Here is a 14,001-nt window from a genome sequence, read left to right on the forward strand (position 1 = left end):
TTCCCAGAGGCCACCAGGTCTCCCCTCCCCACTCACAGCAAGTTGCAAGAACCTCTAGTCCTTCGTGGTGCCTATTTTATGTCCCCTGAGGCTCCTGACCTCATCCTCACCCGTCCCGAAGGGAAACTGAGACTCTTGACTCTGAGCAGATAACTGCTGGAAGCCAAGCCCCCGCCCAGGATGCAGCCGGTCCCTGGTGACGTGCACAGCCCGGGCCACCTGGGAGCTGGTGAAGGGCAGTGACACAGCAGGTGAACACGTGGGCACTCCTGGTCTGTAGGGCCTTCCAGGCCCCGGTACGTCCTTCTGCTCTTGAGCAAATAAGCAGCCACAGGAGATTTCGATCCATTAACTGAAATTCTCAGAACAAATAGTGGCATGAGCATCACCACCTGCCCGGCCTCCTTGGTCTTCCCCGAGGACTACTCAGCTCTACCACAGGCCCGGCAGCTCAACCCAAGCCCAAAGTGAGGTGCAGCCGCCAGCCTGGGAAGGAGGGACTTCGTGCTCCCTCCAGCTGAGACAAAACAGGAAAGACTCACTGGAGACGATTCAACCTGCATAACATGACAGATGGCTGGGGAAGGGCACTTGAAGTGTCGGGCTGGAGAGCCTGGAGAGACATCTCTGAGCCTAAACCTGAAGGAGAAAGGGCCAGAGCTGACATGGTTTAGGGACATCAGGTCAGAGCAGGGACGAGGACCTGTGACAAAAAAGGCTGGTGTTTGGGAACAGAGGAAAGGTGATCGTGACTGGGGCAGAGCGAGCTGTGAGGAGAGGGTAAGGTCCCAGGACGAGGCTGGAGACACTGGCAGGGCCTGACGATTCGGGCTGTGCAGCCACAGTGAGTCCGTATTCTGTCCTGGTGACGATGGAGCCAGCAGAGGGTTCGATGCCAGGGAGGGACATACTCTGCCGAGAGAGTCACCCTTGCTGCAGAGAGATGGTCTGTGACTCAGAGTCTGTGTCTCTGCCTCCATCCTAGTGTTCTGTGTTTCATTTTTGGAGGACGGGGACCCATGTACAATTCTACTGACATCTGGGCACTCTGTCCAAGACCTGCCACACGAGATATGCATTGTATTCTGCCAATGAATTCAGGGAAAAGTTTTCAATTAGCAATAATCGCGCCTCGGATAAACCTCATTGGCTACGATACTGCCACTGCGCAAAGCTCTGCCAATGAATTCAGGGCTCAGCGTTGCTCAAATTCAGTGTCTGTCTAGTCCGTCATCTCCATGTTGAGCTGGGCTCACTGAGGCCCACAAGGGAGTCATTTCACCAAGTTATCCTGAGAAGGTCTGCGTTGAGTAAGCAAAACTGGGTACAACTGAATTCTGATAGGGTGGCCTGAAGGGCCCAGTGGGCAGAGTTTGCCCACATCACTCATCTCTCTTAAAAATTCCAGGACCATCTTTCACATGTCTGGGCTAGGGAAACTTCCATTTCTTTCTTTTCCTTTATTTTTTTCTTTATTTTTCCAGTGTTAGGCTTGAACTCATGACCCTGAGATCAAGAGTTGCACGCTAGGAGCACTTAGGTGGTTCAGTTGGTTAAGTGTCTGACTTCAACTCAGGTCATGATCTCAACGTTCGTAAGTTCGAGCCCTGTGTTGGGGCTCTGTGCTGACAGCTCAGAGCCTGGAGCCTGCTTCTGTGTCTCCCTCTCTCTCTGCCCCTCGCCTGCTCGTGCTGTCTCTTTTGGTCTCTCAAAAATGAATAAAAACATTTAAAAAAAAATTAAAAAGAATCACACGCTCTACCAAATGAGCCAGCCAGGCGCCCTTAGGAAACTTCTATCTCAAGGTATAATCGCTGTGTGCTCAGGCACTAAACTCCCCTTATCCAGAACATCACATTAAAACATTTACAAAATTCAAAATTTTGAACACATAATGAATTGCTGCTGTAAACACTGCAAGGCGGCCACCTATAGAAACAAGACACGAATTTCCTCATCAGGAACAGATGGGCTCTGTTAGGTGCCATTTCCAAGTAAATCAGCCCATTCTTCAATATTTGCAAAAAGCAGGCAAGAGGAACTTGAGGGGAATATCTATTCGGTAGCTCATGGCCCACTGTTTCAAAAGATCACATAAAAGGTAAGAAAACTGAATATTAAAGTGACAGCTTAAACTAGGTTTTGACTTACATAAGAGATTACTGACATGTTTACGAAGTACATACTGGAACAGTCTAAAATTATACTAGATACTAAAGGAAGTTCTCAATATACATGACAAAGAGAGAGCTTACAGACCTGTCTGAACCAAACACAATGAACTTAAAAAAGAAAAGTTAAAAAAACATTTTTTTTTAAACAATGAAGTGTGAGACCAAAATTTTTAAAAATGGCAAGGTCATGCTTAGAAAAGAATGCCAGAAACTGTTTATAGGATGCCTTCAAAGCTCACTTCAGAAGTTAATTATTTATAGGAAAGTATAAAGATGTATTTCAAGCTTAAAAAAGGAAAATGATGTAAATATAAGCGAATCAGGAAGAAAAAAGTAAAATCCATTACAAAGAAGCAACAGTTTTCAGTTTTCATGTTCCATAAAAAGGCAGCGTGTGATGATGGCTATTTCTTGCCCCACTTCTATCCTTGGAGCCCAGGCAAAGGGAAGAGGGTGACCCATGACTGAGTGAAGTCTCTGCCTTCCTGGCTGAACAGGGATTGCAAATAGAAGGTATATTCTGAAGCAAATAATTATAAGATGCACAGGCTTTTTAGAAAGGAGTTTTGCAATCCTCACCCTTATCTGCATAATTTATTCTAATTTTAAGTGTATTATATTATAAAGCCATACGTAACGTAACATACTTCACCATCCATATCCAACCAATTCACCATTCATCTGGATCACTTTGCTCACTACTGTCTTTCCTTCTCTCAATATTTATCTCTCCCCCAGCCAGCCCCTTTTCTTTTTTTTTTGGTTTGCTTTTCCATTTTCCCCTTGGGTTTCTGCTCATTCTGTTCCCCTCTCCTGTCCCGCTGTTTCTCTCCTCTGGGTTTCTTCTTGCACACTCGTTCTGACCCATTATGTAACCTGTTTCCCTTCTTGTTGCTTTCTCCCCAATCTTTGATTATCCCCAATCTTCATGCATTTCTCTTTCCTCCCCAGCTCCCATCTGCTCTCCCAGTTAAGTGTGCTCTTTCCCTGCTACTCTCCCTCTGGCCCCACTCTCTGGCACCCCCAGCTTGCTGGGCTCCCTCCCGGCTGTTTCTCCCTCCCTTCCTCTGGTCTCCTCCCATTGGCCCCTTCTTTCCTCTCAGCACCACATCGCCAGGCTGCTAGGACTCCAACTCTTAACTTCTCCCTTGGCTCCAAGTGAAGTGCCTTCCCCTTTGTTACCCACGCTCCTGTTGCCCGTCACGGGCCCCTCTCTACATTTTGCTCCCCATCATCCCTCTGGAGATTCCCTTTTTACTCTAAATTTCTCAACCTTCTTTTCTCCCACTGCTGGTACTTTGCCATCTGCTTCTGGTTCTCCCTCATTCATTTTTCTGTAATTCTCTCGGTAGGTCTTGTGAAAATAAATAAGGAAACCTCATTTAAAGTGCAGTAGGAAAACCCTGAAGTGGGAGCTTTCTGGCAAGTACCACTCCCTGTAGCCTGCTTAACCAGCAGGAAGAACGAACAGAAGAATTACTTTAACAAGGGAGGTCCTTTTTCACACGGGAATTTCATCTCCTGTTTGTAAGAAAATAAAGGAAGATCCCTTCATGCCCCACCAACAGACGCACTGACCACCACTTGCAGCCACTGAAAAACCGCCACAACCTTCAACTCTTGTTCTTCTCCAATGAACTTCCGTTTAAAACTCCCCCCGGGGGCGCCTGGGTGGCTCAGTCAATTAAGCCTCCGACTCCTTGAGTTCAGCTCAGGTCATGATCTCGCAGTTCCTAAGTGTGAGCCCTTCATCAGGCTCTGTGCTGACAACACGGAGCCCGCTTGGGATTCTCGGTCTCCCTCTCTGCTCGTCCCCCGCTCGTGCTTTCGCGCACGCGCTCTCTCTTTAAAAAAATAAATAAAAAACAAAAAACCCTCCCCAATTTCCTCCTAAAAATAAGAGCTGACCTTCCCTTTCTCTCCCAACTTGCCAATAATTCACCACTCCATGCATGTCCCGAACTGCAATTCCTCTGCTTCTTCCAGAATAAAAGCATTTTGCTGGTAAAATAACTGACTTTTGTTTTTAAGATGGGCAGTCCCTCTCCTCCGGATTCCTCTCACCCAGAAGTGGGGTGTAAAAGGATGCCCACCTCCCACAAAAACACATTATCCAGCGCCGGGTGCACGGTCTGTCTCGAGACAGGCCCTTTCTAGTCCTCCCCAGCACAAGGTGAGGCCTGGGGAACTAAGAGTAGCCGGCTGAGAGAGACGCGAGGTGAGAGGAAGTGAGCGTGCCTCCGGAGAGGGCTGAGCTCTCTAGAATCTCAGGGCGCAGGTAAGGACCAGCCTCTCCCGAGGGGGCGGCCCGGCGCTGCCCTCTAGGGGCAGAGAGCAGCGAACATCCACCTCGCGAATTCCAAACAAAAAGGGAAGCCCCCGGCCTCCCACGGAGACGTCTGAATTTACTCGGACTGGAGGAGGTGGTGCGGAGATTTTAGCGGCCCCCAGACCCCGGGGACAGAGGAGGGGAGACTGCGAGGCGCAGGTTTAAACAAGAAAGACGAAACTCACACTCCACAGACTGGCCACCGCTCCACGAAACCCGCTTCCGGGTCTGCAGGCAACCGCGCGCGCGCAAAGGGAAGAGGCGGGGCCTGTGCGGGGCGCAGAGTGAAGCCCTGCTGGCGTAAGGTCGGCGGGAGAGGGAGGCGGGGTCTCAGGGACTGGCGGTAACCATAGATACGAGGCGCGCGGAGAGGGCAGGCGTGGGCGGGGCCGACTCCAGCGCGGGATCTGGGATTCCCTCCCGGGTTTTCGGGGCTTGGGAGTGCTAGAGTCAGCCTGGCCTTTATCCTGGGAAGCGGCACTTTCTATTTCAAGTTAACGTTTCAAACAATTTTAAGGTAAAAGCTTAGAGTTTTGTGGGCGCGACTTATGTTGGAAAGTCAGATGTTTTCCTCTTTACAGCTGAAAGCGATTCAAGTCAAAAGCCACGAGTCCCGCCAGAGAGGATGAAGCAACTCAGTGATCTTGGGAGCTGGGACCTTGGTGCGGGGTGGATGTGGGCGGTGGCTGGAGCCTGGAACACTGTTGCAATTAAAGTTAAGTTAAACAACTTGACTGCAAATGGATGCAAACTGGAATGTGAAATGCAGATTCTGCCTGGGCGGAATGTGCAATTTCACAAGTGCACCCAGGCCATCATTTCCGTTTATACTCCCCATTCACCTCGGAGTCAGACTCAACCCTGTGCTGTGTTCCAGAGACTTACCCAGGGACAAGACCTGAGGTGTAGGGCTTGGAGGGCTATGGCATGTGATAATTTATTACTTTTAAAAAACCAATAACTTTAAAACAAAGATTAAATTACATCGCTCTTTCTATACTTACTATATTGTTCCACACTTGAGATAATTATACTCAAATGCATTCGAGATAAACGTTGTTGACATCACAATATGGTTAAGTCAATAATTTCTAAATATAACGTAATTTCAAATTCACTTTACTATCACTCTGAAGGTGGTTAAAAAGCATGTTTGCTTTTTTTTTTTTTTTTTTTAATCTAAACGTGGTAGTGGGTCACCTGGTTGGTTCAGCTGGTAGGGCATGCAACTCTTGATTTTGTGGTGGTGAGTTTTAGCCCCGTGTTGGGTGGAGGGTTACTTTTAAAAAATTGTAGTATATTTCAGTTGTTTTCTTTGTTTTCTATTTCTCAATGTTCTGGCAGATGTGGATAACAAAGCCTGTACACTATATAGTCCTTAAAAGACATTTCAATTTACTTTCACCTAAAAAATAATTAATTTTGCAATATATCTAAGGGTATTTATTTAGGGTTTTATTTAAACCCTACAAAAAGCAAAACTGGATTTTCAAATTTTCAATAGCCTTGTTTTTGCCCTCAATAATTTTTATGGCAATATCTGTGAATTAACATCTATCATGAAATAAGTGATTTTCTTACATCCCTAGATGTGGAAGATTTCACCACAGAAATGGTAATCAATTGAAGTATGATAATGTTTAGATAGGAAATTAGCATATTTAAAATATTTTCAGGTAAAATGAAAATATCCTGGCATGACCCCAACGTGGATACATGATGATATGATGATATGATGATATATTAGTACATTAAAAAATATATGGTATCTGGGAGGGATTTTTTTTAAGATTTAATTTCTTTAAGTTTATTTATTTATTTTGAGAGAGAGAGCACAAGTGGGAGAGGAAGGGGCAGAGAGAGAGGGAGAAAGAATCCCAAGCAGCCCCTGGACCATCAGTGCAGAGCCTGATGTGGGACTCCGTCTCACGAACCACGAAATCATGACCTGAGCCGAAACCAAGAGTTGGATGCTTAACGGACTGAGCCACCCAAGCATCCCAAGATTTGAGTTTTTTCAACGTTTTTTATTTATTTTTGGGACAGAGAGAGACAGAGCATGAACGGGGGAGGGGCAGAGAGAGAGGGAGACACAGAATCGGAAACAGGCTCCAGGCTCTGAGCCATCAGCCCAGAGCCCGACGCGGGGCTCGAACTCCCGGACCGCGAGATCGTGACCTGGCTGAAGTCGGACGCTTAACCGACTGCGCCACCCAGGCGCCCCAAGATTTGAGTTTTTTAAACTAATATTTACACCCAGCGTGGGGCTTGAATTCACAAACCAGAGACCAAGAGTCATACAGCTCCATCGACTGAGCCCCTGGGAGAGATTTTGAGATCTTTAAAAGGTGGATTATTCTGTGATGTGATACGGCTAACTAGTCATTTGAAGGGCATTAGAATATGCCATCCCCAAATACACCCTTTTGCTGTAAGGATTATGTTGAGCTGCTTATTTTGAGAAACGGGAGACAAGGAGAAGCTCAGAACAGAGTGGAAGTTACCCTTTCATAAGGGGAATTACTTTTAAAGGAAATCTCTACTTGTAAAGGGTGTCTCCTCTATAGAGGAAGAGAAGGATGGCCCTACACAAAAATGTGATCAGAAGCATAACAAACTTAATCCTTGTTTACCCAGCTTTCTTGGATAAACTCTTCATAGCTGGCGTTGCCCCATATTTCTTTTGTCTTTAGCTGAAGGTCATATTTAAGCAGGTGGCTGAGGCTACTTGGGGAGTTACTCATTTTTCCCTGTGTCTCTCCCATGTATAGAGGAAGTATACGTGTTACTGAACATCTTTTTTCCCCTGTTAATCTATCTTTTATTACAGGGGCCTCAGCCAAGAGCTCAGAAGAGTAGATGGAAATTATTTTTCCTTGCTTATACTGTGTTGACAAGAAAGAAGTTTCAGTATGGACTTCCATAATCCCAAGCAAAGAAATGAGTTTACAGTGGAACATTTCATTAAACCCATAACAGTAGAAAAGTTAATAATAGGTGAGAGTCATGAATCTATTTGTTTATGAGGAGTTTTATTGCTTGTAAAATTGTCAAGAGAGCAAAATAAGTATATTCGCAAGAAGTTACAAAGGATATTTCCTCATCCACAGGAAGGTTTTGACATGTCTCCCTGTGATGTCACTTAAAAACAGATACCACTTGGGGTACCTGGGTGGCTCAGTCAGTTGAGCATCCAACTCTTGATTTCTGCTCAGGTCATGGTCTCACAGTCACGAGATCAAGCCCTGAGTCAGGACTCTGCGCTGAGCATCAAGTCTGCTTAAGATTCTCTCTCTTTCTCTTTTCCTCTGCCCCTCCCCCACTTGCACGTGCACACGCGCATGCTCTCTGTCTCTCTCTCTGTCTCTCTCTCAAAAAATAAATAAATAAAACCAGATGCCATTTATTAAAGATTCAAAAATGTGAAAAACACAGGAACTAATTTGACCTGATGAACATATATTAAACCTGGTAACACAAAAATAGAGAATAAATATTTCTTAACATAGATGAATCAACTAAGGGGTGCCTGGGTGGCTCAGTCAGTTGAGCATCTGACTTCGGGTCAGGTCATGATCTTGCGGTTTGTGGGTTCAAGCCCCGTGTCGGGCTCTGTGCTGACAGCTCAAAGCCTGGAGCCTGCTTCAGATTCTGTGTCTCCCTCTCTCTGTCCCCCCCATTCACACTCTGTTTCTCTCTCCTTCAAAAATAAATAAACATTAAAAACATTTTTTAAAAAAATATGAATCAACTGAAATATTTACCACTGCCAAATTTAAAAAAAAATCAAACTTAGGTAAGGACAGGTTTTACTTGAGACAATTATTATATTAGAATATTCCAACCACATGATCTGCGAATGTCTCCAAAGCCAGACAGAGAAGAGATTTTATTTCAAGGTGGAAACAGGTCTAGGAAAAACACACACACACACACACACACACACACACACACACAGGTATAGGAGAATGGATGAGCATGTGGCAAGACCTATAAATGATCAGAGAATGTTTTACCTTGAAGTTGCTTACTTTTAGGAGGGTCTGTTATAAATGTGGGGTTATTATGAATTATAATGCTCAAGAGAGGTCTAAATTCTGAGTTTTGGGGAAGGAGAGAAGCTTTTCTTAAAGTTTTATTTTATTTTTTAATTTTTTTAAAAAAATTATTTTTGAGAGACAGAGAGAGACAGAGTATGAGCAGGGGAGGGGCAGAGAGAGAGGGAGACACAGAATCCGAAGCAGGCTACAGGCTCTGAGCTGTCAGCACAGAGCCCGACGCGGGGCCCAAACTCACAAACCGCGAGATCATGACCTGAGCCGAAACTGGATGCTCAACCAACTGAGCCACCCAGGCACCCCTCTTAAAGTTTTATTTATTTAAGTAATCTCTACACCCCATATGGGGCTCAAACTTATGACCCCAAGATCAAGAGTCACATCTCTTCTGACTGAGCCAGCCAGGCACCTCAAGGGAAGGAGAGACGCTTAAGTAAAGTTTGGTTAGGTCATATTAACAAGCATTGTTCTGTAGGAGGGGAAAGTTCTCTTTCCTCTTGGGTCTCTGGCTTGGCTTAAGAATTAAACTGACCTAAGACAGATTCACAGGAGAAAAGCATACACATTTTGTTGAATTTATACATGTACCCTGGAGCCTGCACAAGAGAATGAAGACCCAAAGAAGTAGAGTGGGAAGATTTTATACCTTTTAGACAAAATTCAGTAAATTTGTAAAGAATTGGCAAGACACAGAGATTTGGGCTAGTTGGTAAAGAAGTAACTAGGAAGATAAGGATCAGTTTAACAAGATTTGTCCGTATAGATATCTTGGACCCCAATTCTCTATCTCTGGTAATAGGAATGTCTTCCTCCTGGTACAGGGAGGGTGACGTTCACATGGGAGGGTGATCTACTCTCAGGAAAACAATGAAAGGTCAGAGTGTTTCTTATATTAGCTGTTCAAGTGTTCTTAATTCAAAATACTCAGTATGCCAAAGTGGCATATTTTGGACTGACAGATGCTGGTTTCCTTCAGTTCCTATTGATCAGTGGGTACAAACAATTCAGTAATCATTGATGGGAGAAAGGATCGGGATTTGGAGGGTCTGTATCTGCCTTGCTTCTAGATAAATGGGGCACGGGGGTGCAAGAGCACCTGGCTCAGGGGTCCCCAAACACACCAGGTTTGGCCACTTTCCACTGACAAAATCCAAAGGCAGAGACACAAGCGGTGGTGGAACAAGAAAGGAATTTATTTCAGGGAGGTCAACACCCAGAAGACCAGGGACTAACAGCTGAAAGCCTGTCTCCAAAGTGCTGAAAATACTTCTAGGTTTATATAAGGAAACGTGGGACAAAGCTCTGTGGGGACGTGCAGCTGGGCAGCAAAGGTCGGGTTGACCATTGTCCTGGGGTCAATTACATGGGGTCTTGCTGGCTCAGGACAGTCGTTATTGCTTGAGGGTAATTTTGGATCCAGCAGGGTCTTTTTTTGCCTGAGTTAAGGTAAACTGGAAAGAAGAACTTAATCAATACTTAGAAAAAGTACAGACTGAGGTCCAAATGGAGGTGGCGGAAGTCCTGTTTCGTCTCACTGAGGTCATGTGTGGAAAGGTGGTTCTTTGCAGCGAGCAGTGCTATTTTTCCAGACTTACGGGGTCAGAGTAAAGCCCAACACGGTCACCAGATATTATGACACCAAGCAAAATTTAAAAAAATAAATACATGTTATATTTGAACAGTGGAACATTATAAACTTTAATGCTAATAATAACAAATTTGCCCAAGAACTTTGGCATATGTGCCCTTTGAATGGCCCTGGAAAACTCTGTATCTTCATTATGCTCTGTTGTGTCCCTGAGTTGGAAAAACACATTCCTATGTTGTTCTTTTATTCACACAATACTTCTGACATGTCTGGTTGCCAAATGTGTGATTGTGTTTCCTCTACCAGCAATTCTCTGTGACAGCAGCTGGGTGTCCTATAATTCAACTCGATTTTGACACTGTCTACCTGGAGACACTGTCAGATCCCACAGGTTAAGGACTCAGTCCTATAAGCCCGTCCCCTCCCCCACTTCAGACGGCAATCACAAGTCCAGGTTGTCACCTGTGCTTCTGACCAACTGGCTATAAATTGGAGGTTCTTATTGATGCAAGCAGCTGGGTCCGAGGACCCAGAGACGGGGCCCCACTAGGGCTAATTGAGAGGGTTCTTGGCTTCATGCAGGATGGAAATCAAATGTGAGCCAGTGGGGAGTGAAAGCAGAATTTACTGAAGATCTATATAGATGTATATATACAGAGTGTCCAGGAGACTCGGAAAGGAAAAGAGTGTGAGTCTCCTCTTTGCTTAGGGTCTGTGGTTTTTATTGGCAATTGTGGTCTTGTGCACACGTCCTCTTAGGAATCAGGGAACTGGTCAGAGCAAGGACAGGATCCAGGTGTCCTTCATAAGTCACTCATTCCCTGAAGCTAGGGGGTCTTGGCATCAAGGTGTTTGGAGTCAGTGGTCTTGGAGGCGACCCCACCCAGTCACTCCTTAGATGTTAGCTATTGTGCTGGAAAGTTCCAAAGATATCATTGTCTCTTTGTCCCTCACAAGGAGGACACATGCTATTTGCATTACAAGGCATGTGTAGAGTGGGGTGGGGGTGCAGGCCCTAGCAAAAATGGAAGCTGGAAAAGAAGCAACGAGGGGGGAAACAGCTTTTTTTTAATGGGGTCCCTTCAGTTTCCCCATCTCATTATGAGACTTCCTACTCTGGTTCGATACATTTGCTAGAACAGTCCACAGAACTCAGGTAAACAGTTTACTTACTACATTACTGGTTTATTGTAAAAGAATATAACTCAGATATAGCCGGGTGGAAGAACATATTGGTCAAGGTCTTTCTGGTGACCAGCTCCCATTCGGGAGCCCACCAAGGTCTGCCTCTTTAGAACAAAAGACACTCGTATCACAAAAGACACTCGTATCACTCAGAAAAAATTCCAGGGATTTTAGACCTGTGTGTCAGGAATCAGGGTCAAAGACCAAGTATTAGAACAAAATACGCCCCTATTGCTCTTATAACTTCGGAAATTACAAGGGACTTAGGGGCTTTGTGCCAGGAAACAGAGGCAGAGACCAATATATTTTCTATTTCACACTGTCCTGAGACATTATTTTTTTTTTAAGTGTATTTATTTATTTTGAGAGAGACGAGACAGTGTGAGTGGGGGAGGGGCAGAGAGAGAGAGACAGAGAGGGAAAGAGAGAGAGAGAGAGGGAGAATCCCAAGCAGGCTCCCTGCTGTCAGCACATGTGGGGCTCGAACTCACAAAATCATGAGATCAAAACCTGAGCTGAAACCAAAAGTCCGATGCTTAACCAGCTGAGCCACCCAGGTGTCCCTACCTGAGACATTATTTTTTTTTTAATTTTTTTTCAACGTTTATTTATTTTTGGGACAGAGAGAGACAGAGCATGAACGGGGGAGGGGCAGAGAGAGAGGGAGACACAGAATCAGAAACAGGCTCCGAGCCATCAGCCCAGAGCCTGACGCGGGGCTCGAACTCACGGAGTGCGAGATCGTGACCCGGCTGAAGTCGGACGCTTAACCGACTGCGCCACCCAGGCGCCCCACCTGAGACATTATTAACTGTTGGAAGATGTTGCTCTAAACCACCAAAGTCAGAGGTCTCTGTGACTGTTAAACTGAACGAGAACCTGGAGGCTATATTAAGAAAAATATTTTGCTATTTTTTCATTAATCATAGAAACAAATCTGCAGACACATCATGAATTTTACAGTCATGATTAGACAGTACAAGCAGTATTTAAAACTCAGGGTCACTGGGAGAAGGCAGGACCTCACCTGATCACGTCTTTGGGACTCAGGCTTCTCCAGAGAATTTAGGAACCTTGGGCACCAAGTTGGGCGGCCGAGAAGCCACGGGACATATTATGCCTACACCTGCAATTCGATTGGAAGGGGACCTAGGTGTGGCTCCACCCCTGGTAGACCAGACTCCGCCTCCCGGAGTCCTTGCCCCGGGAGCTCGCACTGCTGTAAGGTGCCCGCCCAAGCGGAGCGCCTCTGCGCAAAAGACTGTCTTGTGTATTCCTTACTCAGGATCCAAACATGAAGCAACAAGTTGGTCCCTCTACCTATTTGGGGCTCTGATCACTCAGCCAGAAATCGGTCTGACCCCAAGCCCACAGGAAGGAGCTACAGTGCTCAGCCCTGACTGGCCATGAGTATGTGGCACCAACGAGTTCTCCCACCATCCTGCGGTGTCCCTGGGGGCACTTGATCTCTCCTACTCTCGCCCTTTCTGCCTCTTCCTTCCTGCCCAAACCCTCCAACGCGCACACACAGCGAAGCCGGCAGCCCCTCAGGGCCTGAACGCAGTGTTTCCCACCCTCCATGTATCCACAGGACCGCACAGAGGCTGGCGCTGGCAGCCCACGACTACCCCGTGCTTTATAGACATACAGAGCGCTCACAGGTCTTAGCTAAAGTTGCTCTTCCCCAAACTAGATTTCTAGGTGTCTAGAAATCTAGATGCCTAGATTGCTATGGCGCACCTCTGGCCTTGCACAACGGGCACACAGAGTTCAGCTGCCTCCGGAATCTGCACCTTGGAAGGCCATCTCTTCTGCCCAGCTGGGGTCTCCAGGGCCTAACAGAGCTGCCAGACCAGGTACCCTCTCAAATAACCTCTTAGATATGGAGTTTACCTCTTGCACTCCTCCCACCCACTTCCACCCGAGGTCCTACGTCTTGAGAACTGCTTAGAGAAGAATTGAGCTCGGAGCAGCTCCTCTGGCTGCCCATCCAGGACACTCAGGTTTTCAAGACACTCAGATGCACATGAAGGGGAGCAAAGGTCTTAAAATCTGATAAGTGAAAATTTGCTTTGTTGGTTATAACCCAAGTGTAGGGAATTTCTCATAGCACCATGTCTCCAACTCCTGGGGGGCCCACTGATGGTTCCACATGTTAAAAACAAAATACATGAACACAAACGAGCACACCATCAGAAAACCCCTCAGAACCACTAATCCCACCACTGCTTTGCCTTTTTTTCTTTCATGTATATTGAGCTACCGTCACATGAAGACCATTTTAATGATCAGTCATAGGGAGACAAAAGAGACACAGAATCTCTACCCCCCGCAAGGCAAAGCCCAGCACCTAAATCCTCCTGAGGAAGATGGATATATAAAACCCAACTCCCAGGGTATTCCAGGAATTAACTCACATAATTTGTGTGTGGTTCCCAACACAGTTCCTGAGACATAGTGCACACTACCATTTTTGTGAGCACATTGCAGCTGTTAAAATATATATATATATATTTTATAGATTTATATTTATATATTAATATATGCTTATATATTAATATTTATATATTAGTGAATGCATGCTGTTTCTGTAAGGAAAAATATAAACTAAAAATGAGAGAGAGAAAACAGATTTAATTCTCTCTTAAAAAGGGGGGGAGGCAAAGA

General features: G+C 45.6%; 1 pseudogene; it reads right to left on the reverse strand.

The window, feature by feature from the left end:
• Positions 1–1,092: 1,092 nt before the first annotated feature.
• LOC124511973 (uncharacterized) lies at positions 1,093–1,176 on the reverse strand (annotated as a pseudogene).
• Between the last annotated feature and the right edge of the window lie 12,825 nt (positions 1,177–14,001).

Source organism: Lynx rufus, unplaced genomic scaffold (assembly GCF_022079265.1).
Source record: "Lynx rufus isolate CCGP_SWC_20201006 ecotype Redwood Valley unplaced genomic scaffold, mLynRuf1.p SCAF_16, whole genome shotgun sequence".
NCBI lineage: Eukaryota > Metazoa > Chordata > Mammalia > Carnivora > Felidae > Lynx > Lynx rufus.